Raw genomic sequence first — 8,842 nt, 5'->3', positions numbered from 1 at the left:
TTTTAAAGTGCTTTAAATTAAATATGCCCAAGACCATAAATATATATGACTTTAGTGTATTTTTTTCTCACCAGAAAATGAATTATCATTCAAAAAAAAAAAAAAAATTATCATTAGAAAATAAACACTAAAATCCATATAAATAACCTAAAGGACACAAATTTCCTCTAAACTGGTTCGGAAGAAATTTCTTTCAACCTACTCTAATAAGTAATAAGTGTCATTCAACATTTTTGAGTTTTTAAATCACAATTTTCAAGTAAATATGCTTATAAAAGAATTAAATCTTTAGAGTGTGCCAAACAATTATATTAGGAAGCCAAATTTTATGATTATATGATGTATCTAGACATGGTGGGATCACGCCTAATAAAGCGGGGGTCATTAGTTCAAATCTCCCTCCCCCCTGTTGTGCGGACATATCAAAATATATATATTTACACACGACATCCTCTTCATGAGGCATGGTTTCCAGCCGATTGAGGGGTAACTCAATTTGTGAATATTATAGTATATTAAGTACAAGACCTATTTTGATGGGTTTAGGATGAATGATTTATAATATTTTTTTTATGGGTTTATAAATATTTTTCTTTAAATTAGAATGAAAGAATTTATTTCAATTTAATCTATGGGCAGGGGCAAAGGCCTTTGGTTTAGGGCCAAACATCAAAATACTATACATATATGATAGTGTTAAGAGGCAAATTGTGAGGAGGGTTCAATATTATATCAACTATGATGTGCTCTCAGATCCCTTCTATATGATGTGAGATTGGGAAGGGTTCTTAAATGAAATATATATCAACTAACTCAAATTGCATTTGCTATGTCTTACTCCAATGCTGTTGCTTTTGTCATTATATGAGATATTATTTTTATAACAACAAGGTAACGTTATTTAGTAGATTGTTATGTTATTAAATTGTATGACAGTTATATAACAGTATACTGAATAGCACTAGCTACGAAAGCAAATTTGTATCATAGGAAGATTACTGATGATCTTTTATGTCCCATTTGTGGTTTAGAAGCAGAAACTACAAGACATGTTTTATGGAGATATCTGTGAAAAAATAAGGTGTCCAAAAATTAGGAACAACCAATTTTCAAGTAATGCAACAAAATCACGCTAGCTCAAGGACTCACAACCAAAAGTAGAAGAAAGATAAAAAATATATGAGAAAATATACTTCTTACTTATGAAATATTACAACAATGGAAAAACTTGGGTTGGACCACACTTGCACAAGATAGGAGAAGGTTTTGTTGAGATATGATGGAATGAAAGGTTTGGAAACATGCCTAGGGTATATATAAGGGTTAGGGAAGGGTTCTAGAGTATTCTCACACTTAATTAACAAGATAAGTGTGACTTTTCATGAGACCAAGGAAGAGCAACGAATTTGTGCAAGAAATGGTAATAATGTCTCATGGGAAGGTGCAAGATTGCATTGGAAGATGAAGTGGGTTGAATGACGGTAGTGATAGTTAGATGACCACGATAGAAGGTGGTAAGGTGGAAAGGCTAAACAATGAGAGAATGATATGAGTCATCCATCATGTGCAAATGAGTTCCCCCACATTTAAACTTCCATAAATTCCTCACTGCATCACTAAAAACAAGAAGAATAAAATTATTAACTATAGATCCTAGAAAATACACATTAAAATTTAACATTTTTCGGTAGCTAAGGACATATGGAGTAGGTGCAATAGTCAAATACAAAAAAGGAGCATCAATCATGAGGAATTTGTGTTCATATGGGAGGAGCTTCAACAATGCATGAACATAGAAGACATAAAATTTGTGGGGTTGCATGACAATTATGGTTTCGACGTAATACCTTTGTTTATGGGAAAAAGATTAGTCCCTCTATCAATGTGGTTGGTTGTGCCACGGATTTGTTGGAGTCTTATCAAACAGCAAATTCTCAAAAAGATGAAGTGATCATAAAGGTAAACACAAAAGATCAAAGATGGAAAGCCCCTATAAAAATGACTTTGTTAAAGTAAATTGGGTTGCTGCTATGGACAAAAATAGAATGAAGATGGGGCTTGGGGTGATAGTTAGAGATGGGAAGGGAGAGGTTTTGGCAACTATGTCATCACCAAGAGATCACATCACCGAACCAGATATAGCAGAAGCAATTGCGGCTTTGAGAGCAGTCCAACAATGTCGTGAGCTAGGGTTTTATAGGGTGATCCTAGAAGGCAATGTTTTCCAAGTGATGCTTGCACTCAGGAAATTTGATAGGAGTTGGCGTCGGTATATATGGACATCTTATTTAGGAAGCTTGAGGGGTATTAAATTGTCTACAAAGCTAAAAGGTTAATCATGTTAGATGACACCTCAATAGAGCAGCCCATTGCCTTGCGAAAGAAGCGCTTACTCTCACCGTGGAGCAAGGGTTTATTGAGGAAATTCTCCCACTGTATTTTGAATATTATCATTGTAGAGCGTTGTGCTTAATTTGTTTTGCTATATCAAAGTCGCTTTATTCATTTCAAAAAATAATAATAATAATAAATAATAATTGTTTACATGTTTAAGTCATTAAGAGTAATGATATTCAGTCGACTGTTATATGAATGACATGCAACTAGAATAACATGTTGGTGAAAATCGGTCTTTAAATCAATAAACAACTTTGAATAAACAAATATATATATATATAAGGGGAATAAACAAAAATTTTGGAATGCTTGAATTAAAAAAAAAAAAAAAAAAAAAGAGTGACCAATACATAACATATTTAATTAATTAAAATAGGATGCGAATTACATAAATATTTAATTATTTTGGAGGGTGATTCTTGGAGGTTATTCACACCATGAGGAAGGAAGGCAACTGTTGAAGCAAATATGGCTTGCTTTTGAATGATGCGAAGATCCTACTTGGAAGCTGCCAGCAATGAGAGATAAACCACGTCAAACGAGTAGGGAATGAAGTGGTGCATAGATTGGCTAAGAAGACTTTAACTCTTGGTGAGGACTAGAGTAAGAGTGAAACTTTTCCTGAATGTATTAGAGATATTGTACTAAATTTCTGAGAAATGTTCTATTTATTAATGCCAATTGATTCATTTTCAAAAAAAAAAAATCGCATTATTCATCAAGATCTATGCTCTAATGTCAAATTAAAAAACCAGTTATCCATAAAATTATAAAAAGAAAATGATAATCATTTAATTACCGTAAAAGAATAGCATTTATCGGAGATCATTGAATCTAGAATCTAACTTTTAAACCCTGAAGAAAGATAACGAGCAATTTTCAAAGAAAGGAAAGAGAGCAAGTGGAAATTTGCTTGTCAATGGCATGACTCATGACAACTGTCCATTTTAAAGGTTATGGATGTTAAATTGTTAATGGATCTTATTTATTTATATTCCAAAGAAGGTATGTGTGACACGTCACACGAGACTCACGAATCACCAATAAATAACAATGTATCATTCATAATATTATTATTATTATTAACATTTAAAAAATTTAATGCATTACTCATCAAGATAGTAATTAGTGTGTGTAGGTGGTAGCAATTCGACAGTAAGGGTAGGCAAGGGAGTAGAGGGTTCAGATGTTGGTGAAGAAGAATGCCTTAAGGAGAGGGGGGAAGCAGGAGTGTTTGTTAGGACATGTACTTGTGTTGGGGAAGGCAAGATGATTGGGGATGAGGTGTGAACAATAATAGAATCAGAATTATTCACATGGTAAAAATGAGAAGGATCAAGAACAATACCTATAGGGGAAGGATATGATCCGTTAGGGGATGAAAATGATGCTCTACCTTGTGCAGGAAACACCAATTCATCAAAAATAACATGTTTAGAGACATATACACAATTGGAGCTAGGATCAAGGCACTTGTAACCTTTTTGGTGAGCATTGTATCTAAGAAAGATGCATTGTTTGCTTCTTAATTCCAATTTGTGTTTAGCATAGGGTCTTAAGAGGGGATAACAAGCACAACTAAAAGTTTTTAAAAATGTGTAATTTGGTTCCTTATTGTAGAGTTTGGTGAAAAGACTTGAATTTTGGAGAGTTGGGGTAGGCAGTGTATTGATGAGATACACGGCAATACTGACAGCTTCAACCCAGTATTTTGAAGTGAGGTGGGATTGAGCTAGAAGACTAAGACCAAATTCAATGATATGCCTATGTTTTCTTTCTAAAACTCTATTTTGTTGAGATGTATGTGGACAAGTGACTCGATGAAGATTACCATGTGTTGACATAAATTTAGTAAAGTTATGAGATGTGTATTCACCACCCTCATCTATTTGAAGTAGTTTGATTTTAAGGGAAAATAGATTTTCTATCAAACACTTGAATTTAACAAAGGTTTCAAAGACATCTGATTTGAGTTTAAGAGGAAATAGCTAGGTGTATCTAGATAAATCATCAATAAAAATAACATAGCATTTGCTTCCATTGATTAAAGATAAAGGAGAAATCTATACATCACTATGAATAAGATCCAATGGAATAGTGGTGACACGACTAGACTCAGTAAAAGGTAACTTTTTGCTCTTTCCTAATTGACATGAAACACAAATAGACTGACTGGACTTAACTGAAGACACAGGAAGGTAGTAGTTGTGTAGCAGATGCTGCAAGATTTGATGACTTGGATGCCTTAAGCGGTTGTGCCAAACTAAAGAAGACACCTTGATCCCAATTCGTGCAGTAAATGCTCTGACTTTATTTTTGGTGAAGTGCTATAGCCTTAATGGGTAGAGATCATCTTCACTTGCCCCTTGCAGGAGGATCCTCCCTATGAGGTTTTCCTTAATCAAGAAATATGTATCAGTTAGTTTAAAATGACAATCATTGTCATGGCAAAATTTATTAATTGAAAGTAAATTTGTTGTAGCATCAGGACAATGTAAGATATTTTTGAATGTAGAAGTTGATTTGACCTAAGATAAGAGGAAGAGTCAGTGTGAGAGATACCAAGTCTACTACCATTACCTACTGCTACTCTCTCATCACCCTCATATGGTTGCTGCAGAGTTAGATTCTCCAAGTCATTAGTAATGTGAGTATTGGCTCCACTGTCAGCAAGTCATTCATCTTCATCTTGTAGATTGTTGGATTGAGAAACCATTACAGCAAGCTCAGATGGTGGATGTCGTCCTTGGAAGGCATAATCCATGCGATGAAAGCAGTCCAATGCTTGATGATTGGAGTGGCCACATATCTGACAAAGAGGTATGTTGGATGAGAAGATACTAGGTTGAGAATTTCTCCTTGGAGTGTAGTTGCTGGGAGAATTTCTTCTTAGAGTGTAGTTGCTGGAGCTTCCAGTAATAGTTTTTCCTTGGGAGAAAGGAGGGGTTGGGAGTATACCAGAAGATCCGTTGAAAGTCAAGGAATTTCTATAATTGGAGAAAGGTTTCCTTTGGTTGTTCTTGAATCTCAGCTTGTAACCTGGCTTTTGAGCAGTCATGGCATAAGATTTTCGTTCGGCAGTGGCAATCTGATGTTCAAGGAGTTGTTCGTGTCCAAGTAATTTAGACTGAAATTCTTCAAGAGACATAGTGGCATTCTTTGTTATCATGGAGTAGGTCATGACAAAAGAATTGTAGGTGGAGCTTAATCCACCTATGATGTAGGATACAAGGTCATCATCGGTGATGGGGCTGTCGCGCGATAGCTAGCTGGTCTGCCAGAGATTTTGCACTACCAATAAAGTAACACATGGATTGTTACCTTGTCTGAGAGTCTGAAGTTGGCATCTCAATTGAGTGACGTGAGACCTTGATGGAGAAGCATAACGAGTGGTAAGGGTGTTCCATACTTGATTGGAAGTTTTACACCCATAAATAGTAGGCACAAGTGGAGCAGTTAGGGTTGCAATGAACCAACTGAGAATGCATTGATCCTTTCGTTCCTAGAGAATATATTTTGGGTTTAAGACATCCGGAGTAGTTTTGTCAGCGGCTAATGGAATAAGCTTTGGTGGGCATGACTCGGAGCCATCAATAATGCCCATCAAACCGTTGGTTTTGAGGATGGGTTCAAATTGAAAGACCCATCCGAGATAGTTGCTATCATTAAGTTTGGATTGACAAAGATGCGCGATGTTGGGCATCGTGAATGATACATCGGCAGTGTTACTGGATTGCGCCATGAGGGGGCTGTTTCTGCCGAGATAGGGGCTGTTTTTGCAAAAGAAGACGAGGTTGTTTCTGCCGAGGAAGGGAAGAGAGTCAAACCTCGAATTAAAAATTGATACATGGGTAGAGTCCAAAATAAGGTAGGATTCTATTCTGTGTTTATTTTTTTATTTTTTAAAATAAAAATTGATACCCGGTATATATGCGGCTACACTCTTTGTAAAAATACAAAAATAAAATGATCAAATATTAAAGAGTAACTTAATAAAAGGAAAAAATAATAACAAATAAATAATGACTCAATGACAGGTTAGAATATATATTTATATATACCACCATTTTCTTTTTCCTTTTCTTTTTCTTTTCTAAGCCCCATTTTACATGTTCTAAATCCAAAATAATAAAGTTCAACCATAGCATGTCTTGGAAGCAATTCATTCTTTTTGGCAGATGGGGGAATGTGAAAGGCAAACCTTACAATGCATAAGCTGAATAATAATGCTATATGTATGGTCAAAGCCCAACTTTTATGTTCTTGGAAAATCGTGGGAATCAATGACAGGTTAGAATATATATTTATATATACCACCATTTTCTTTTTCCTTTTCTTTTTCTTTTCTAAGCCCCATTTTACATGTTCTAAATCCAAAATAATAAAGTTCAACCATAGCATGTCTTGGAAGCAATTCATTCTTTTTGGCAGATGGGGGAATGTGAAAGGCAAACCTTACAATGCATAAGCTGAATAATAATGCTATATGTATGGTCAAAGCCCAACTTTTATGTTCTTGGAAAATCGTGGGAATTGAAAGAGATACACTAGAATCTAATAAAAATTTCATATTTTATTCATAAAAGTTCATGTGGTAAAGTACCACATCATCTTTTTTTTGTCTTATCTTTTTTCCTTCACAAAAAATATGATATGACATCTTGCCATATAGACTTTTATGAATAAAATGTGAAGTTTTTATTAGATTCTAATATTTCTCGAATTGAAAAGCCCAAAGAATAATCAATGTCATAGCACTACAAAAAAATATGAGTTTTTTGACGTGGCAAACAGTAAATTATGTTTGCCACGTCAAAAACTTTTGACGTGTCTATTTAAGCACGTCAAAAAAATTTTTGTTGACGTGTCTTTTTCTACACGTCAAAAGTTTTTTGACGTGTGAAATCGACACGTCAAAAGATTTTGACGTGTCAATTTGACACGTCAAAAACTTTTGACGTGTCAATTCCACACGTCAAAAAACTTTTTTTAATATAAAAAAAAAATTAACAATAACTTTGATATAAACAAATATGCATTAACAAACTATTAATGTTAATTGGCATAAAAAATTAATATTTATTGTCATTAGTATAAATTATAGTTCATTATCATTAGTATATATGTATGCATGCGTAAATTGATCAGTCTATTAATATTAATATGATAGCTACACATATTATTTTTCTAAAAATATATAAAACATACTCGAAGCATTTATTTTATAAGACCTGCAAAAGTTATATGAACTCGACAAACACAATATATGCGGCCGGTTAGTTGATACATTTAATTATATATCTGTACATCTAGAATATATGGGTTTTTTTTTTTATATTCTCTAATTAATTTTAATTGGAGAGAATAAATATATATATATATATATATATATATATGATAGAGTAAATACTATTTTAATAACATTTAAATAAATAAAATTTTATGAAAATAGCTTAAATAAGATAATATATAAAAACTTATATAAATATATATATATATATATTTTATATAAGTTTTTTTTGGACGCTGCTATTTATAACGTTAAAACCTTTGACGGTCATGCATGGCACGTGCCAAACTGGTTGACGGTCAAGAAGGACACGCCAAAAAATTATATTAATAATTTTAATATATAATTAATAATTTTAATTATATCAAAAATAATTTTAATATGATATAAAAAAATATGTAATAAACAACACTTAATGTTAATTGGCATAGAAAATTAATTTTGATTGGATAGGAAAATTATATATAGTTTATCATATTAGTATAAATGAAGTTGGTATATATATATATGTATCATGCATGCATAAATCGATCAGTCTAGTAATATTAATATGATAGCTACCCATATTATTTATAAACAAAAATATATAAAAAATACTCGATACATTTATTTTATAAGACCCGCAAACCTCACATAAACTCGATCAGCCAACGCAACATATGTTGTCGGTCAGTTCATACGTCTAATTATCTATACGTCTAGAATACTAATTTATTTTTTCTCTAATTATTTGTAATTGGATAGAGTAAATATATGATAGAGTTAATATAATTTTAATATAATTAAATTGTGAATATCATTTATAATGATTTAAATAAGATAATATATATATAATTATTAATTATAGGTTTTTGACGTGTCATTTGTGACACGTCAAAAACTTTTGACGTGCCATGCATGGCACGTCAAAAAGTTTTGACGTGTCATGCATGACACGTCAAAAACCTATAAATTTTATATTTTTTATATATATATATATATATACCAAAACTCTATTTTTTATTTTGATATTAAAAAATATGTATTAAAAAATAAATTAATGTTAATTGGCCAAAAAAATTAAATTTTGATTCGATAGGCAAATTATAGTTTATCATATTGGTATAAATTACTTAGTATATATGTATGCTTATATATTACTTAGTATATATGTAT

The sequence above is a fragment of the Corylus avellana genome, chromosome ca3 (assembly GCF_901000735.1).
Source record: "Corylus avellana chromosome ca3, CavTom2PMs-1.0".
Lineage (NCBI taxonomy): Eukaryota > Viridiplantae > Streptophyta > Magnoliopsida > Fagales > Betulaceae > Corylus > Corylus avellana.
The sequence above is the reverse complement of the archived record's forward strand: the minus strand, read 5'-3'. Positions refer to the sequence as shown.